This window comes from Dendrobates tinctorius, unplaced genomic scaffold (assembly GCF_039654945.1).
Source record: "Dendrobates tinctorius isolate UK_male_01 unplaced genomic scaffold, ASM3965494v1 ptg000062l, whole genome shotgun sequence".
Taxonomy (NCBI): Eukaryota; Metazoa; Chordata; class Amphibia; order Anura; family Dendrobatidae; genus Dendrobates; species Dendrobates tinctorius.
In genome coordinates, this window is record NW_027361730.1 from 13,911,383 (window position 1) to 13,932,789 (window position 21,407).

The 21,407-nt window shown below is 45.5% G+C and overlaps 1 protein-coding gene across 3 annotated transcripts in view; it reads left to right on the forward strand.

Annotated features, from left to right (window-relative positions):
- Positions 1-21,407, forward strand: part of CIMAP1B (ciliary microtubule associated protein 1B) — a 166,274-nt gene that overhangs the window by 113,289 nt on the left and 31,578 nt on the right. Inside the window, exon 1 of one of the 3 annotated variants that reach the window (XM_073579298.1) lies at positions 2,233-2,344. The exons of the other annotated variants lie outside the window; for them this stretch is intronic. The gene's annotated coding sequence lies outside the window, so the exon portion shown is untranslated. Of the gene's footprint in view, positions 1-2,232; positions 2,345-21,407 lie in introns of those variants that run through there. 3 annotated transcript variants of the gene reach the window in all.

A 21,407-nucleotide genomic window follows, 5' to 3' on the forward strand; every position in this document is an offset into this window, starting at 1 on the left:
AAGGCAACATAGTGTCACTCTACACAGTAACAGGACTGCTCCCCCCCATTTAAAACAGTATACTCAAAAAATAAAATAAATACATCACTACAGTAATAATATCACTTAATTAACCCCTATGGTAATAATATCCCCCATCATGACCCCCGTGTTTCTCATTCCTGGCTTCAACCATATGTTCTCTCATCCTGCCCTCATAAGTATCCATTTTGCCCCATATGATCTCCCCATCCTGCCCTGTTATAAATGAATCACCGAGGAGGAAAAAACGAAAAGCAAGCTAAGCCCAGAAAACCGGAGAGGTTGGTAACTAGCGGATTCCAGACCCCTGATCCTAACCGCAACAACTAGCAGTAGCCGTGGAGTGTGCCTACGGTGGTCCTAGACGCCTCGTCACGGCCGGAGAACTAAATAAGCCTAAAGAAAGAAAGGGAAAATCTAAACTGCCCCAGAGCAGACCCCAAAGCAATAGACAGCCCCCAACATGTATTGTCAGTGAAACAAGATGAAAACACAGCACAGGTAGAAAGATAGGCTGAACAAACGATGGGGCCCTCGCTAACTAGAAAGGACAGGAAAGAAAAGCTGCTGTCTGCAATCACGCAAAAAACCGTGCCAAAAAGAATGTCCAACACGTCTGATAGAAAAAGGCCCTGAAGTCGCTAGACTTCAAAATACTATATCAGCACTCAGGTATATTCTGTAGACAGAGCAAAAGAGAGCAACTGATCAGAGACAAAATGGAGATTCAGCCCAGACCCAGCCAGGGCTGGCTGAACACAAAAACTAAGTAAACCAGACAAAAAATCATAAGAACAATAGCAGAGAAAGCTTAGCTTTAGGAAGGCAGGAACCAAACTGGAAACCAGGAGCCACAGTCAGGAAAAATCACCAGCAAGAAACTAGGGAGTCGGCTGCCTTAAATCCAATCAGAAACTCCTGATGTCCAATCGCAGTCCTCTTCCTCAGGTGGCCGTTCTTTGCCATTTAAATCAGCTTCATTACCTCCCTTCACCAACAGAGGGAGTCCAGATAGAGAACTCACTACTCCTCTGTCAGCACAGCCAGCTCCATAACCCTCAACAGAAGCCAGAGGCAAACTCGAAAATGAGCTCACAACACTGCCCCATCTGTCTCCATCCTGCCCCATGATCCTGCATGATCTGTCTCCACCTCTGCCCCATCTGTCTCCAATCATGCCCCCTGTGTCTCCAATCATGCCCCCAGTGTCTCAAATCCTGCCCCCATGTCTTTCATCCTGCCCCGTGACTCCATTCTGCCACGTGTCTCCATTCTGCCCGCTGTGCCTCCATTCTGCCCCTTGTCTCCAATCATGCCCCCAGATTCTCCAATCATGCCCCCTGTATCTCCAATCCTGCCCCCGTGTCTCCAATCATGCCCCATCTCCATCCTGTCCCCAGTGTCTCCAATCATTCCCCCTGTATCTCCAATCCTGCCCCGTGTCTCCAATCATGCCCCATCTCTGTCCTGCCCCCAGGGTCTCCAATCATGCCCCCTGTATCTCCAATCCTGCCCCCAGTGTCTCCAATCCTGCCCGTCTCCATCCTGCCCCCCTGAGTCTCCATTCTGCCCGTGTGTCTCTATTCTGCCCCGGCAGGATGGAAACACATGGTCCATGTGTTTCCATCCTGCCGGGGAAACATATCGGCCGCTTTCAATGATTAAATAAAAAAAAGCAAAAAAACCTTTCTTCTTACCTGGCCGCGCTCCTGCGGCAAAGATGCAGCTGGTGCTGTATGAGCTGAAGAACCTGTGGTGACGTCATCATCATGTGATCCGGGGGTGGAGCTGATCAATGGTGAAGGCCTGTGATAATGATGATGTCACCACAGGTCCTTTAGCAGCGCACAGGACTTGGGGCCCGATGACTAGATGCACAGGCGCGGGGCCCCTGACCTGCAGGCCCCCTTCTGTACTGCTGTTCACCGGGCTCCATATAGCAGTAAGGACGATCAGGAAAGCAGTGATGCTGCTCAGTTGTTCTTTAGCATCATAGACTGGATTTATTATACAGCACTTATTCATATCCGTGGTTTGTAGGTTACTGCAGGGTATAATAGCCGTCCGGAGGTGAGAGCAAGAAGTTTTCTGTAACCACACTGACCATGAGGATCACAAAGGACACTCCTATATTCCTTTGTATTCTTCAAGAGACTATATCAAAATGTTTTGTTTTGATTTTTTGTGTATGTTTTTCTTAGCAGGAGAATCTCATAATTCAGACCACAAATTCTCTCCCATTGGCCGCAGACTTGTCTTTCATCTCCCTTCTCACCATCAGTGAAATTACCCTCTAATGTTGTGTTGCCACAATGAGTATTCGGTGAGTTTTTGACGCTGCAGATTTCCTGCAGAATTTCATTCTTCATCTTGCCAGATTAGGTTACTTGTGTTTCTTCGTTGTGTTTTTCACATGCTTTTATTGCATTTTTTTAGTATCGCTTGTTTCTTTTTGTAGATCACGTTTTAATTAAAATTAGTTTTCTAAACTTCCTTTTTGCTGTGAGCTTTGATAGTGCTTTATTGATAATGCTATGTGTGCGTGTGGATTACATCCATTTTTGCTGCTGAAATGTGATAAAAACCCATATGCATTTTTTATATATGCGGATATTCGGCATCTCATTAAAGTGTATGGGGAAAACGTGCAAATAAAACATATAATTCGCAAGATTTAAAAAATTCAACACACCTCAACTTTTGTAGTATAAAAAAAAGTAGACATATCCAAGAGCGGTAAAGGATCCAGCTTCCAGAATATAATTTTTAAAAATTTAATCCATTAAAAAAGTGAAAAAATATTCAAACTTTGCAAAAGGTTGAAGTGAACATTTTCTATAAGAACCAACGCGTTACTCACGCTCCCTACTCCAGGGCTCTGGTGCCACTCATGGAATCCGTTATTGTCTGTAGCGCTGACTTCACATCAGCAGCGCTGCAGCAGATTAGTGAGCTCAGCAGCTTATGATATCAACTCGAGCAGAGTCGTGGAGCGAAGTTACTGGCTGCAGCGCTGTCACCGATGTAATGATGAAGTCAGTAAGGATTTAGGCTATGTGCACACGTGCGGAATTGCAGAGGGAATTTCTGCGGCTATTCCGCAACTCCCTGCCGCGGGAAATCCGCATGCGGAATTCCCGCGTAAAACTAGCGATTTGCAAGCGTAATTAGCGTGCAGAATGCTAGCGCTTTTCCAAGCGATCTGTAGCATCGCTTCGAAAACTGATTGACAGGTTGGTCACACTTGTCAAATATAGTGTTTGACTAGTGTGACCAACTTTTTACTATTGATGCTGCCTATGCAGCATCAATAGTAAAAAGATATAATGTTAAAAATAATTAAAAAAAAAAAATCGTGATATTCTCACCTTCCGGCGGCCCCTGCAGCCTTCCCGATCCTCACGATGCTCCCGGCAGCTCCCGTTCCCAGCAATGCCTTGCAACAATGACCCCAGATGATGTAGCATCAAGAGAGACCACTACGTTATTACAGGTCATTGTCGCAAGGCATTGCTGGGAAAGGGACTTGCCAGGAGCATCGCAGAGGAATGGGGACGCTGCAGAGGCCGCCAGAAGGTGAGAATATCACGATTTTTTATTTTAATTTTTTTTAACAGGGATATGGTACCCAGGGACTGGAGGACAGACAGTCTCCTCTCCTCCAGACCCTGGGTACCATCCGCACATTTTCCGCTTACTTTGCGCATGGTGGGCATAGCCACATGCGGAAAGTAAGCAGAACAATGCATTCCTATGTGTGCGGAATCACCGGGATTCCGCAAAAAGAATGAGCATGCTGCGTATTTTTCCGCGATGCGATATGCATCATTAGTACAGCACTGTGGAATCCCATTGAATTCAATGGGTTGCGTTGTGCAAGCGTTTTTGCAGTGAAAATACGCCACTAAAAATCGGCAACATGTGCTCATAGCCTTAGGTCACTTTTACATGGCGATATTTTGCATCAGTATTTGTTATCAGACTCCAGGAATGGATCCAAAACAGACGAGGTGAAAGTGATTCAGTTATTATTTTTCTCTGTGTTTGCTCCCATCTGTTTTTTAGCTTTCAAATATTGATGTAAAATACTGCCCCAAATACTCACTGTGTGAATGAGGTGAGGAAGCTGCTTGCAATTCTGCTGTAATATACACAACCGTTCAAAAGTTTGGGGTCACCCAGTCAATTATGTGATTTCCATGAAAACTCATACTTTTATTAATCAAATGAGTTGCCAAATGAATTGAAAATCTAGTCCAGACATTGACAAGGTTCGAAAAAATGATTTTTATTTGAACTAATAATTTTCTCCTTCAAACGTTGCTTTTGTCAAAGAATGCTCTCTTTGCAGCAATTCCAGCATTGCAGACCTTTGGCATTCTAGCAGTTAATTTGCTGAGGTAATCTGGAGAAATTTCACCCCATGCTTCCAGAAGCCCCTCCTACAAGTTGGTTTGGCTTGATGGGCACTTTTTTCGTATCATACGGTCAAAGCTGCTCCCACAACAGCTCAATGGGGTTGAGATCTGGTGACTGCACTGGCCACTCCATTACACATAGAATACCAGCTGCCTGCTTCTTCCCTAAATAGTTCTTGCATAATTTGGAGGTATGCTTTTGGTCATTGTCCTGTTGTATTATGAAATTGGCTCCAATCAAGCGCTGTCCACAGGGTATGGCATGGCGTTGCAAAATGGAGTGATAGCCTTCCTTATTCAAAATCTCTTTTACCTTGTACAAATCTCCCACTGTACCAGCACCTAAACAACCCCAGACCATCACATTACCTCCACCATGCTTCACAGATGGTGTCAAGCACTCTTACAGCATCTTTTCAGTTCTGTGTCTCACAAACATTCTTTTGTGTGAGCCAAACACCTCAAACTTGGATTTATCTGTCCATAACACTTTTTTCCAATCATCCTCTGTCCAATGTCTGTGTTCTTTTACCCATATTAATTTTTCCTTTTATTAGGCAGTCTCAGACATGGCTTTTTCTTTGCCACTCTGCCCTGAAGGCCAGCAACCCGATGTCGCCCATTCACTGTAGACGTTGACACTGGCTGGCATTTTGCATGTACTATTTAATGAAGCTGCCAGTTGAGGACATATGAGGCATCTCTTTTTACTCTGGTTTGAGCCTGTTTGTGCTCTCCTCTGAAGGGAGTAGTACACACCATTGTAGGATATCTTCAGTTTCTTGGCAATTTCTTGCATGGAATAGCCTTCATTTTTAAGAACAAGAATAGACTGTAGAGTTTCACATGAAAGTTCTATTTTTTCTGGCCATTTTGAGAGTTTAATGGAACCAACAAATGTAATGCTCGATTCTCAACTAGCTCAAAGGAAGGTCAGGTTTATAGCTTCTCTAATCAGCCAAACTGTTTTCAGCTGTGCTAACATACTTGCACAAGGGTATTCTAACCATCCATTAGCCTTCTTACACAGTTAGCAAACAAAGTATCATAAGATGACTGGAGTCATGGTTGTTGGAAATGGGCCTCTATATACCTATGAACATATTGTATTACAAAACAGTTGTTTGCAGTTAGAATAGTCATTTACCACATTAACAATGTATAGAGTATATTTCTGAATCATTTAACGTTAGCTTCATTGGAAAAAACTGTGCTTTTCTTTCAAAAATAAGGAAATTTCTAGGTGACCCTAAACTTTTGAACAGTAGTGTAAGTCCTTATTCCAATGATGAGTGCACACTTGTTTGTCTTCTCTGCTCAATGATATTCAGCAGAGCAGGAGCAACACCAGGGGCAAAACATTGGATGGCAGATGTCCGGTCCAATGACACAGTAAAATGTGATGGACCCTGACTCCCAAACAAAATGAATCAGACAGACGCACACAAAATAAATACACGAAGCATTGCAATTAGGTGTCAAACGTTCTCAATTTTATTAAATTTACCTGACACCAAAAATGGCACAACCCCTGACTCACGAAGAGTCACACCCCAGCACTCAGGAGAGGAAAAAACCCCTGTGGGGGAAACCTCTAGGGAACCACAGCTGGGGGATCACCCATCCCTTGGGCTTAAAGTTAAGGCCCCTTTACATTTAGCGATGCACCAGCGATCCCGACCACGATATGACCTGGTCAGGATCGCTGGTGCATCGCTAAATGGCCGCTAGTGAGCTGCCACACAGGCAGATCTCACAGCGACCTAGCGACGCAGCAGCGGTCGTTACTTATCTGTCAGATCTGGCGATGATGACGTCCTCCGCCCGCGTCCAAGCGTCGCGAGTCGGCGCCAGCAGGAAGCCGACGAGAAATGGACCAGGCCGATCTCGCACGATCACCGATAACCAGCGGGGGAGCCCGTCAGAGGTAAGTATCACATGTAGCAAGATCGCTAGCAATATCACTGCTGCGTCACAAAATCGGTGACGCTTTAGCGATATTGCTAGCGATATCGCTGTGTGTAAAGCCCCCTTTAGTGCTGATATAGCAGATGTAACTGCAGAATTTTACAATTTGTACATTTTACTAAATTTCCAGAGAAAGACATACTGTAACAAATAGACTATAAATGTGATAACCGGATGTGGGAGAGATCTGGCTGTGATATCGGTCACCACATTGGTTGCTAGACCCAATTTAGTTGATCTGATTGCCCAGATGGATGAACCATTTCTTCCTTACAGATCAAGGTCCATCTCTCAAAAATGTAAACTTTTGGTTACTGGGATTGTTCATAATGGATAATCCCTAATAAGAGAAACACTCCTAATGGATAATCCCTAATAAGAGAAATACCCCCTCCCCCCTCCCAATTTATCACCCATTAAAGTCATAGGTGCTTCCATGAACTCCCAAAGGAGAGCAGCTCTTTGTAAAGGGTAACAGAAGGGAATCCTGTGCTGGGGAACCCCCTCTGTTACTTCCCCATGCTCTGGGGGTGCCTAAAGCAGACAACCCCTTTCGCTGTTAGAACCTGCAAATTACCCCAAGGCTGGCACATTACGTGGGTGGTCAAGCTCAACGTCCTCAGGCGCATCAGTAATGGTGCTGATCGGGGCAGCGCGGCCTTGTATTACAGAATCTTCTTTATCACACTTGTTTATGACCTCAGAACAGTTGTCATGGTTGCTACAGGGCTATTACTGATGCCGGGCCCAAGTATTAACCCTTTATTGGTAAATCACTTTCATTATAGAGGCAAATATCTGCACTTGTTATTAAGCAGGCGCCTATCATTATGGCTTCCCTTAGGCACCATAAGACATACAGATTAAATGTGCAAGTATTTCAGGAGGGTTTTGCAATTTTTAGATCCAGGGATTGGGTTTATAGCTAGCACGTTACACTAAAAAAATAAGGGAAATCACTTAGAAAACAATATTATAGGAAATTGCATTGCAAGCATTTTCTTAATGTACAGCTTACATAGTAACACAGGTTAAACTTGATTCTAGGTCTTTTTTCAACCTATCTTCAAATTTATACATTTTGTATTGCTAGATTATTTATAACTCACAAGGTCGTGTTTTGTTAAAAAAGCATCCAGAACTTTTGTAAATGCTGTTATAGTGTCGGCCATTACTAGCTCTTGTGGTCGGGCATTCCACAGTGTGATTGCTCTTACTGTAAAGCAGGGTTCCCCAACTCCAGTCCTCAAGGCCCACCAACAGATCATATTTTCAGGATTTCCTTAGTATTGCTCAGGTGATAATTGCATCACCTGTACCATACAAGGGAAATCCTGAAAACATGACCTGTTGGTGGGCCTTGAGGACTGGAGTTGGGGAACTCTGCTGTAAAGAATACTTTCCTAATTATCTTTCTAACAAAAGGTAACAAATGTTCAATCAATCAAATTTATTATCGCCAAGTACATATTACATATATACAAGGAATTCTTTGTGGCAAAGAGGCAACATAATATATAACAACAGATACAACAAGTAACATCTAACAAGACAGATACAGTATATAGTCTACACATGACGATTTAATTGTTGAACAGAGAGTGGATAGAAGCTGTTCATATGGCGGTTGGTGCTGCATTTGGGGACTCTGAAGCGACGTCCTGAAGGGAGTAGTTGGAATGAGGAGTGTCCCGGGTGAGAGGGATCGGATGAAATTTTCAATGCGTGGGATCGAATACTCTTATCATAAAGATCCTGGATTTTAGGCAGGGGGGAACCTATAATTCTCTCTGCTGCTCTGAAAGTCCTTTGTAAGCGGAGTTTGTCATGCGTAGTGCCTCCCCCATACCAGACTATCAGAGAGGAACAAATCACAGATCTGATGACAGCATTAAAGAATAAGATCAGCAGATTCTTAGACAAACCATATCTTTTCAGCTGACGCAGGAAGAACATCCTCTGTTGTGCTTTTCTTATAACAGCATCCACATTTTTCCCCCATTTAAGATCATGAGAGATGATAACACCAAGGAATTTGGTCTCTGTGACCCTAAGAACCACTTCGTCATGGATGTAGATTGGAAGTATCTCATGTTGATCTTTCCTAAAATCCACAACCATCTCAGCAGTTTTTTTAGTGTTGAGTGCAAGATTATTGACTTTACACCAGTCACATATTCTTTTCACCTCACTCCGATACAAGTCTTCAGCATTTCCCCTGATGAGACCAATCAGTGTCATATCATCGGCAAATTTCAAGATTTTTACTGAGTCTGCTGAAGAGATGCAATCATTCGTATAGAGAGAAAACAGTAACGGGGACAAAACACACCCCTGAGGTGCCCCGATGTTTGTGACCAAGGTGTCCGAAGTGAATGGTCCAACTTTTACACTCTGTATCCTGGCTGTCAGGAAGTTATAAATCCACAAGCATAAGTTGAGAGGGACTCCGAGAGCTACCATTTTCTTATGAAGTAAATTCGGATCAATGGTATTGAACGCTGAGCTAAAGTCCATGAAAAGAATCCGGACATATGAGTGCAGTTCATCTGTATGATCCAAAATGTACTTCAGTGCCAGATTGACAGTGTCGTTTGCCGAACGATTCTCCTTATAGGCAAACTGAAGTGGGTCCCATAGCTTCTGCGTGAATTTTATCAGGTGGGACATCATAATTCTTTCCAAGACTTTCATAGCTACAGATGTGAGTGCTACTGGTCTATAGTCGTTCAACTCAGAGGATCCCACATTCTTGGGGACAGGGATAATTGTGGAACTATTCCAACACTGAGGTAAAACGCACTCTTTCAGTGACACATTGTATATATTTGTCAGTATAGGGGCAAGCTGGGTAGCACATACTTTCAGACACATTGGAGATACACCATCAGGGCCAGGTGCCTTTTTGACCTTAAGTCCCTTCAGGATGCGTATCACCTCTGCCTCGGAGATCACTACTTGGGTGTTGCACAATGAATGATCTTTATATGAACAGACTGAGGAGCTTAGCGATGAATAGCCACTGTGTGTAGAGCTTGCCTCAAATCTGCAGTAGAATTCATTTAACTCTGCTGCCAGACTTCTGCTGGGGTTCACTATAGTGGGGTGGCTTTTATAATTGGTGACCTCTCTTAATCCTCTCCATGCAGATCTAGTGTCTTTTGATGAGAACCTTTCCTCCAGAATCTTTGCATACTCGTGTTTGGCTAACTTGATCTCTTTAGATAGCGAGTTCCTAAGTTTCTTGAATTCAGTAATATAGCCTCCTCTTTTCTCTTACGGATCAACCTGACTTTATTTGTAAACCACGGCTTGTTGTTTCCCCGAAAGTGGACAGATTTGGATGGAATAAACGTGTCTTCACAAAAACGGATATATGAGGACACTGCATCAACCCATTCATCCAGACCCGAGCATGTTTCCTGGAATACCTCCCAGTCCGTGCATTCAAAGCATGCTTGTAGTTGCAATTTTGCCTCCTCAGACCATGTCTTCTTTGTATAAACTGTAGGTTTGGATGTTTTCAACCTTTGCCTGTAGGCTGGAATTAAATGAATTAGACAATGATCTGAAAAGCCCACTGCTGCTCTCCTCACTGCCCTGTAGGCCCCTTTTATGACTGTATAGCAGTGATCAAGCGTATTGTTCTCTCTCGTGAAGCAGTTTATATGTTGAGTAAATTTGGGGAGATCCAGGTTGAGTTTTCCTTTGTTAAAGTCCCCCATTACGATCACAAATGCTTCTGGAGATCCTTTCTCCCATTCTGATATTTTGCAAGCTAATTCACCAATAGCAGCTTTAACAGATGCTTGAGGGGGAATATATACTGCAACCAGAACCATAGATGAAAACTCTCTTGGAGAGTAAAATGGTCTACAATTGAGTGCAAGGTACTCTAGATCTTGAGAGCAACCTTTTCCCAGTTAACATCACAGCACCAACTAGTCTTGATGTAGAGACATACCCCTCCCCCCTTTGTCTCTACATCAACACTAGTTGGTGCTGTGATGTTAACATACTGGGAAAAGGTTCCATTATTCTTTGTAAGTCCTTAAAAGTGATAATTTGCCAGTACTATGACCACATATGTATCTATATATATGAGGCATCGTGATTACTCGCTAATCCCGCCCCCTGCACAGTAGCTCCGCCCCACCCCATTACCACACACAATCCCACCCCTACCACATTACCACACACAATCCCGCCCCCCCAACACATCACCACACACAATCCCGCCCCCTCCACATCACCACACATAATACCGCCCCCCCACCACATTACCACACACAATCTGGCCCTCACACCACATCACCATACACAATTCCGCCCCCCCACATCACCACACATAATCCCGCCCCCCACCACATCACCACACAATCCCGCCCCCCCACCACATCACCACACACAATCCCGCCCCCACCACATCACCACACATAATCCCGCCCCCACCACACATAATCCCGCCCCCCACATTACCACACTTAATCCCGTCCCCCCACAGCACCACACATAATCCCGCCCCCACCACATTACCACACATAATCCCGACCCCCCACATCACCACACAATCCCGCCCCCACCACACATATTCCCGCCCCCACCACATTACCACACATAATCCCGCCCCCACCACATCACCACACATAATCCCGCCCCCCCACCACATCACCACACATAATCCCACCCCCCCACATCACCACACATAATCCTGCCCCCCACCACATCACCACACATAATCCCGCCCTCCACCACATTACCACACATAATCCTGCCCCCCACCACATTACCACACATAATCCTGCCCCCCACCACATTACCACACATAATCTCGCCCCCACATTACCACATAATCCCGCCCCCACCACATCACCACCACACATAATCCTGCCCCCCAACCACCACACATAATCCCGCCCCCCACCATATTACCACACATAATCCCGCCCCCACCACATTACAACACATAATCCCGCCCCCCACCACATCACCACCACACATAATCCCGCCCCCACTACATCACCACCACACATAATCCCGCCCCCACCACATCACCACACATAATCCCGCCGCCACCACATTACCACACATAATCCCGCCCCCCACCACATTACCACACATATTCCCGCCCCCCCACCACATCACACATAATCCAGCCCCCCCACCACATCACCATATTCGATAAGATTGGCGTTCTCCTACCTGATCCTGTATTCACACATGGTCAATTATACACTGCATTCTCTAGAGTAACAAGTTGTAAAGGTCTTTCAGTTCAAATTGTACCTGGTAGAAGTCAAGGAAAGATCTTTGAAAATGACTATACATTTAATTGTGTTTACAGAGAAATTTTAACTTAATTTATGTTTCGTTATGAAATTTGTTTAGATGCTGGAATGAATAAAAAATGCACATCTTACTGAATCCTGTTTGTTTTTGATTTTACACTGTGAATAAAATGTATCATTAGTATTATTCAGATTTTTAATTATTATTGTTATTAACTTAATTTTAATTTAATTTACAACCTGCATAAGCGCTATTGAATGTTGTCATTATTTACTTTAGTTTAATCACCAGCAGCGTTAATTAGATAGCAAAGAGCGTGCCGAGCATTAGCTGGCTGGAAACAGCTAGTTTATACATATAAATGAGATCTTGTAATAATATAGTTTCTGCCTTTGAACTAACCCTAGTTTCCAATTATCTTTTTAAAATGTGGAGCTGAAAAGTAGATCCTATATCCAATATGTGGCCTTACGAGGGGTAATAATATATTTGGAGCACAGGATTTTCTCTTTCTTTTTATGCACCCTAAAATCTTGTTTGCTTTTGCAGCTGCTTCCTGACATTGAGTACTGCTGCTCAGCTGACCTGTAACCAGAATCTCCAAGTCCTTCTCCTGTCATCTCTAACATCTTTACATGTAATCTATATGCAGCAGTATGATTACTCTGGGGGCGGTGCATTACTCTACATTTATTAACATTGAACTTCATCTGACATGTGTCTGCCCTTGCATGAATCTATTCCAGATCATTTTATAATATTATAATTTCAGAGGTTAGTAATCAGCATATGCAGTTTGGAGGGTGCCTTGATCCATTGGAAAACGTAGGGTATTCAGCCATTTTTTAGCTAAAAAAAATTATAAAAAAATTGTTAGAACTGAATAAAAAATAGAACTACACTTACCGGTAGTTGGGTTTCTAAGACCCTCCACGACAGCACAAAGGAGGTTGCTTCCCCATCCTGATTAGGGACAGGAAACAAGAGGTTAAATAGCCCTCCCTTTCCTCTAATCCCCAGTGTTCTCCAAGGACCACATAGAGTGAATGCTTGAAATATTATTTATTCACATAAGTCACATGAACAAAATTTTGTTAGGGGGGGAACAACCCGTGCTGTCGTGGAGGGTCTTAGAAACCCAACTACCGGTAAGTGTAGTTCTATTTTCTCTAATCCCCTCCACGACAGCACATAGGAGGTATACCAAAGAATAATGGTTTAGGGAGGGACCACGGCTTGCAGGACTTTCCTGCCAAAGGCTAGATCTCGTACTGACGTAAGATCTAATCTATAATGCCTAGTGAAGGTATGGACTGAAGACCTGGTCGCAGACTTGCCGATCTGCTCGATGGATGCATTGGCTTTTTCTGCCCAGGAGACAGAGACAGCTCTAGTGGAGTGGGCTTTCAGGGATACCGGAGGAGGCAGATCCTGGCTTTTATAAGCGGCCGTGATTGCTTTTTTGATCCAGTTAGCTAGGGAGCTTTTGGAAGCTTTCTTCCCCTTGTTCGGTCCGCCATATTGAACAAAGAGATTCTAATCTTTCCTCCAGAGTTTTGTCTCTTCCAAATAGATCAGGACTGCTCGCCGGACGTCCAGTGAATGGAATCCCATTTCCCTCTCATCCCTCGGGTTGTCACAAAAGGAGGACAGTATTATTTCCTGGGATCTGTGGAAATCCGAAGACACTTTTGGCACAAAGGAAGGATCTAGCCGGAAAATTATTCTATCGTCCAGAATTCTTAGATAGGGCTCTCTGACGGACAGAGCCTGAATTTCGCCCACTCTTCTTGCCGTTGTAAGGGCTATGAGTAGTGCTGCTTTCCAGGATAGTTTATCTATCTGGGTCTGGTTGATAGGTTCAAATGGAGGTTTCGTCCCTTTAGTACTATATTCAGGTCCCATGCTGGGACCATGTTGGATTTATTTGGATGGATTCAGGAAGCTGCTGACATAAACCTCTTGATCCATCGATACTCTGCTAGGTTTTGATCGAAGAAAGAGCTTAGGGCTCATACTTGGACCCTCAAGGTGCTTGGTTTCAGACCCTTGAATAAGCCATCTTGTAGGAAGTCTAGGATCTTTGTCAAGTTGGGGTGGAAGGGATCTATGGGAGTGGATCCGTACCATGCTGAAAAAGTCTTCCATATTTTGGAATATATGGCATTTGTGATTGGTTTCCTACTTTTTTGTAAGGTACATATCACTGCATCTGAGAGGCCTCTGGCTTTCAGGATTGTGGTTTCAGAAACCAGGCTGCCAAGCTTAAGCTGTGGGGAGCCGGGTGAAGGATGGGACCTTGATGTAGAAGGTCGCGGTCCACGGGCAGGATCAGGGGGCCCTCTAAGTTCAACAGTTTTAGGGCTCCAAACCAGCTCCTTTTTGGCCAGAGAGGGGCGATCAGGATAGTGTTGACCCCGTCTGTTCTGACCTTTTGCAGAGTTTTCGGTATGAGGGGAATTGGTGGAAAGGCGTATGCCAGTCCGAAGTTCCATGGGTGATCGGAGGTGTCCACACTTGAGTGTTTCTCATTTGGACAAATGGAAAAGTAATGCCTTGTTTTGGCATTCTCCCGGTTCGCAAATAGGTCTACCTCCGGGAGACCCCATTATTGGGCTAAGGTATGGAATACTCTGACATTGAGGCTCCATCCCCCTGGATCTAAGTCTGCCCTGCTTGGGAAGTCTGCCTCGATGTTGTCGGATCCTTTTAGGTGGAGAGCTGAAAGGGACTAGAGATTGTCCCCGTTTCAGCCGAATATCCGTGCTGAAACGTTTTGCAGACTTCCGTATTTTGTGCTGCCCTGATGACGTAGATGGGCCACGGTAGTCATATTGTCGGAGTAAATCCGGACATGGATTCCCTGGATTGATGTTTCTGCTGCCTTTAGGGCTTCTTCTACCGCTCTCAGATCTTTGTAGTTGGAAGATTGTTTTCATATGTCTCTGGGCCAGAGTCCCTGGAAGACTCCCTGAGGCGATACTGCTCCTCAGCCACATTTGCTGGCGTCTATTGTGATCGACGTGATATTGTATCCAGGGTGTCCCTTTTGCTAGGTTTCCCTGGTTGAGCCACCAGTTGAGAGACAGCTTTACGTGCTGGGGTAGGGAGATTCTCGTATTGAGGGTCTCCGGGTCTTTGTTCCAGCGGGACAGGATATATCTCTGGAGTATCCTTGAGTGGGCCTGGGCCCAGGGGACCACTTGGATGCAAGAAATCATTGACCCCAATGTGGACATGGCAAACCTTATGGTCACTGTTTTTTGACTTTTTAGAGTCCGAACTTTTGATCTCACGCTTACATGCTTAGTGGACGGAAGAAAGGATATTTGGTTGAGGATCCCTAGAAAGACCTTCCTGGTTGAGGGATTCAGGTCTGATTTTTCCATGTTTACCATCCAGCCCAGGGACGCCAGGGTCTGCAGGACTGTTTGTAGGTGTTGCCTTAGAATGGTGTTGGAGGGAGCCAAGACCAGGAGGTCATCTAAGTAAGGGACGACACATATATCCCTCCCTCTGAGGAATGCTACCACTTCTGCCATTATCTTTGTAAATATTCGGAGTGCCGAAGATATTCCGAAGGGTAGAACTATGAACTGGAAGTGATGTACTTCTGTGTCTAGAGTGACTGCAAACCTTAGATATTGCCAATGTGATGGATGGATAGGAATGTGGTAATAGGCCTCTTGGAGATTTATGGTGGCCATGGCAAAGTCTCGTCCAATTAGTGGTATCGTGGTCTTTATCGATTCCATCTTGAAGCGTTGGTATCGGACATGTTGGTTTAGCTTTTTCAGGTTGATGATGACCCGGTATTTCCCACTTGGCTTTTTTTTACTAAGAAGAGCTGGGAGTCGTGGCCCTGACCCTGTTCCAGTTCTGGGACTGGAGAGATTACCGCTGATGATAGCATCTTTTGGAGTTCGGAGTGTAGAACTTTTTGAAGACTTGCTGAAGGAAGATATGTAACTTTCAAGTTATGCGGGGGGCTGGAGAATTCTATTTTTTCCCCCCATCTGACTGAGCCCAGGATTGTTTGATTCGTTGTTATCCCCTGCCAGCTCGGGAAGTAGTCTGCGATTCTGCCCCCTACCTGCTTGGCGTCATTTTTTATCTCTGTCTGAACGGAAGTCGTGAAAAATATTCCTGCCTCTTCCGCCTTTTGGGTAGCTCCATCGTCCCGTTTTCCCTTTACCTCTGTATTGCGGGGTTTGAGCCTGGGGTGGATAATAGGGTTTTTTTCTTGGGTGGTTTCGGCTCAGGAAGGTTTTTCTTCTTATCGGTCACCTTCTCTAATAATTCGTCCAATGCCGGGCCAAATATATATTCGCCCTTGAATGGAATAGAGCATGCTTTCGATTTTGATAGAATATCTCCACTCCACATTTTTAGCCATAGGGCCCTTCGGGTGGTGTTGGAAAAGCACGGACGTTCTTGCCGCAATACGGACCCACTCTGCCGGGGAGTCTGCCAAAAAGGTGGCTGCCTTCTGTAGAAGTGGTAGAGAAGCTAGGAGATCTTCCCTCGGAGTTCCTCTTTTTATATGGTCTCCTAGCTGCTGAAGCCAGAGGTATAGGGTCCTGGTTACACAGGCCGATGCCACGTTTGTTTTTAAGGAAGTTGCTGAGGCTTCCCAGGACTTCCTCAGTAGGCTATCCATCTTCCGGTCCAGCGGGTCTTTAAGCTGCGAGGAGCCCTCGAAGGGTAGCGGTCTTTTTAGCTTCTCTGGCTACCTGGATATCTACTTTTAGAATCTCAGTCCAAAGTTTTGCGGCTTCTTCGTCCAGGGGAAATCGATCCCTCATTTCGCCCGGGATACTTAGTTTCTTTTCCGGGAGTTCCCATTCTTCCAGGATTAAACTCTAGATATTATCATGGATAGGGAAAACCATTTTCTTCCTGGATTTCAAGCCGCCAAATAGGTCATCCTGCACTGAGCGTGGTTGTCTATCTTCTTCTACTCCCATTGTGTTCCTGACTGCTGAAAGTAGTTCTTCCATATCATCTGAGGAAAAGAACCATTTCTTATCATCCTCTGACTGGGCTGGGGTTAGTTCACCCTCTTCCCTCCCGTCCGCTGAAACCGATGACTCGGGTTCTGAATCTGAGATGTCCTCAGGGGCGTATTTCCTCTTCCTTGAGGTTGAGGGCCCCCCCGAATGACTTGGAGAAGGTAGTCAGGGACGACAGGATTTCCTGTCGCATCATCCCTCTTACTTCCTCCAGCAGGGATGGTTGTTCCTCCCATACGATTTTTGCAGTGCATTGCTGGCACAATGTCTTTTTATAATCGGAGTTTTTTCCTACAGATGGCGCATTTTTGTCTTGTAGGTTTTTCTTCCGTTTTTGGTGCAGGATCCTTGTCTCCCTGAAAGAGAAAAGGAGGGGGGCCCCTAAGGATGGGTCCTAAACCAAAACGGTATATACCCTTTTCCGAGTGTACTCACTGGGCCAGGGTTTGAGCTGGGCTCTGCAGAAGCCGCTTTCAGGGAAGACGCATCCATCATGCAGACGATAGTCCTACCTTATGACGTCTTCCATCAGGGTCCTTAAATAGGAACCGAGATCCAGTTTCCTTTACCTCATCCAATCGGATGAGATCGCTCCCCCTGAGTTCCTGGCGCCACCTGTTTTTTTTTTTTAAATTTCCCACCAAGATGGCAGTGCGTTCCACTGTGGAACGCAGGTAGGAAGTGACGTCGCGCCTTCGGGCCTGGCGGTGCGCGTCACTCCTGGCGCATGCCGCTCGGTAGAGACGGGCATGCAGCGCGCGGGGGGAGCGAATCCCGGGCTGGGGAGCTACGGGAGGCCCCCAGCCCCACTCACCATCCAGCGTTGCTAAAGTGCCGGAGGATGGTGTGGGTCCCGCCAGCGGCGGGAGCAGCGTACGGGGATGAAGGTGCGGGACGATCGACCCCGTCTGCCCGGCTCACGGTAAGGGAGAACTCTGGGATCTCGTCGGCCCCATCCACGGAGCACATAGAACTTCTTCATTCCTGTTAGGGAAAGGAAAACACTGGGGATTAGAGGAAGGGGAGGGCTATTTAATCTCGTTTCCTGTCCATAATCAGGATGGGAAGGCAACCTCCTATGTGCTGTCGTGGAGGGGATTAGAGAAACAGAAGATTTTGAAAAACGTCTCACATATTTTCTATAGTACTGGGAATGTTCTGCTTTTATTGAACGTGGGTGAACTGGATCACTCTCTTATTTATTGTCTTGATCCATTTCTTTTAAATTGCTTCAGAATTATAATAATTTTTACTTAAAGGGAATTTGTCAGCAGTTTTTTGCTACCTCATCTGAGAGTGGCATAACGTAGGAAGAGACCCTGAATCCAACAATGTATCATTTAGTGTACTGAGTGCATTCTGACACAAAATTTGTAGATTTAGCAATGCAGCAGAGCTAAGAAAGCTGACTCCTCCCACACCACAGCTAACCCCACCCATACCTGGCTCTTAATGTACATAGCTATAGACAAGCAGGTGCTTATCACAGATGTGGGCGGAGTCGGACCAGAGCTCACAAGACCAGTCACAGCAATGTTAATTACAAGGTGATTAAAGCTTCAGTCTAAGTAAACTGCCCACAGCCGGACATGTGACACAAATATTGAGTTCAGTGTTTTAACCCTTACCTCATGGTGTCCTCAGATCACATAGCAAATACTTGCTGACAGATTCCCTTTATTGCTTACACCTCTGCTGCTTACTGCAGCCCACACTGCCCAGACTGTTAAAGGGAATGTGACATGATTTTAATGTTTGTATTAATAATTATTGATTAGATAATCAATTATTTTTAAGACAAAATTAAATGAACTACTTTCACAGTATTTTATTAACTTTTTTCTTTTTTTCCACTGGACGCAGCCATCTTTGTTAGTGTGGGTGCGTCTGGGCACGACACTTTCACTCCTCACTTATGGCAGCCATGTGCATAAGAGACTGCATCGGACTCTGACCGCATCTCTTACATTGAGGCTGCTCCTCCTGCCTCTCAGCTGTGACCGGGGCACGCCCCCCTGGGCTGTCCATATCACAGCTGTGGGAGGCTATCACGGCCATTTTGTTGTAGCCAGCATATGCTGTGGGCTGCGATGACAGATGTCGGGGAGAAGCTGCTGGGATCACTGCTGAAACATAGAGCGTTATGTCTGCTGCTTTTCTGTGCAGCACTGATTTGTGGCTGAATGTGCTGCACTTCATCACCCTGACAGTGACTGTCGCTACAGACCACAGCCTGGAGTCTCCTTGCAGTGATCAGTGCTTCTGAAGATAGAGCAATTCTCTGCAGCACAGGATCCCTGAGTGGTTACGGCACCGAAAGCTAATGGTTAACCCTTCCCTGCCTGCTGTGCATGGTGCAGGCAGTGGGATCATGGTGCAGGCAGTGGGATCAGTGTGCAGGCAGGCAGCAGCGGGGGGAGGGGTTTGGGGGTGGGCTGCACAGTGTAAAGAGGTGGGCGGCAGCTTCAGGGATGGATCCGGGATTCTGAAGGTCTGACAGCCGCCCCCGCCACATATCCATCTACTTGTGTATCCAATCCTATTCTCTGTGATACTCTCTATTAAGCCGTGTATCCAATCCTGACCTGTGTGATACTGAGCTGGGTATCTAACCCTGACCTGTGCGATACTGAGCTGTGTATCTAATCCTGACCTGTGCGATACTGAGCTGTGTATCTAATCCTGACCTGTGCGATACTGAGCTGTGTATCTAATCCTGACCTGTGTGATACTGAGCCATGTATCTAATCCTGACCTGTGTGATACTGAGCCGTGTATCTAATCCTGACCTGTGTGATACTGAGCCGTGTATCTAATCCTGACCTGTGATACTGAGCCGTGTATCTAATCCTGATCTGTGATACTGAGCCATGTATCTAATCCTAACCTGTGATACTGAGCCGTGTATCTAACCCTGACCTGTGTGATACTGAGCCGTGTATCTAACCCTGACCTGTGTGATACTGAGCTGTGTATCTAATCCTGACCTGTGCGATCCTGACCTGTGTGATACTGAGCCGTGTATCTAATCCTGACCTGTGTGATACTGAGCCGTGTATCTAATCCTGACCTGTGTGATACTGAGCCGTGTATCTAATCCTGACCTGTGATACTGAGCCGTGTATCTAATCCTGATCTGTGATACTGAGCCGTGTATCTAATCCTAACCTGTGATACTGAGCCGTGTATCTAACCCTGACCTGTGTGATACTGAGCTGTGTATCTAACCCTGACCTGTGTGATACTGAGCTGTGTATCTAACCCTGACCTGTGTGATACTGAGCTGTGTATCTAACCCTGACCTGTGTGATACTGAGCTGTGTATCTAACCCTGACCTGTGTGATACTGGGCTGTGTATCTAACCCTGACCTGTGTGATACTGAGCTGTGTATCTAATCCTGACCTGTGATACTGAGCCGTGTATCTAATCCTGACCTGTGATACTGAGCCGTGTATCTAATCCTGACCTGTGTGATACTGAGCCGTGTATCTAATCCTGACCTGGGTGATACTGAGCCGTGTATCTAATCCTGACCTGTGATACTGAGCCGTGTATCTAATCCTGACCTGTGATACTGACCTGTGTATCTAATCCTGACCTGTGATACTGAGCTGTGTATCCAATCCTGACCTGTGATACTGAGCTGTGTCTCTAATCCTGACCTGTGTGATACTGAGCTGTGTATCTAATCCTGACCTGTGTGATACTGAGCTGTATCTAATCCTGACCTGTGATACTGAGCTGTGTCTCTAATCCTGACCTGTGTGATACTGAGCTGTGTATCTAATCCTGACCTGTGTGATACTGAGCTGTATCTAATCCTGACCTGTGATACTGAGCTGTGTATCCAATCCTGACCTGTGTGATACTGAGCTGTGTATCTAATCCTGACCTGTGATACTGAGCTGTGTATCCAATCCTGACCTGTGTGATACTGTCTGCTGAGTATTATGTATGATCTATATGGCGGTATTGTGTGAACCATAAGGTGGTATTATAGCCTACTTCCCAGCGTCACCCCAGAACTGCGCCTGTCGCCTCGCTTTCACACATCGCCAGGACAGGATCTGAGGAGGGGAATGGGGTCTTTGCATGCAAAGTTTGGATCAGAACAGGCCATCAATCAGCAGAAATGTTTCCTGGATTTCTGTGGAGCAGACAAGCAGACAGTCCATCCATCTGTATAAAACACAGCGCTCTATGTACAATCCCTGGCACCGAACAGGGTGCCCCCCATAGACCAGCACACTGCTCTCCTGAAATACTCCGTGTTGCTGTCACCCTGCTCCCTCCACCACATATCTCCCAGAATCCTTGCTGCCTGCCATCCTCGGTGGCTACTTGTCAGTATAACTTTGCAGTCACCATCAAAATTACTATGCACTGTGTTCCTAAATGTCATCCTCTCTTATCCCTTAGCAAACACCCAGAAGGGGAGGAGAGGAGTGATATCACACCCATGTCAGCAGACTCTGCCCATATTTACTGCAGGGCAGTAATGTGAGCTAGTTGTACACTAGGTTTTTGTCAAATTTCAGTAGCTGCTCCCCCTAGTGTTTGAAAGCGGAAATGACAAAACTTTTAAAATTATTTTTCTTATTTTACAAAAATATAAACAAATGATATTTTTTAAGGAAATTTAAACATTAAGGGTATGTGCACACGTTGTGGATTTTGATGCGTTTCCACAGCGTTTT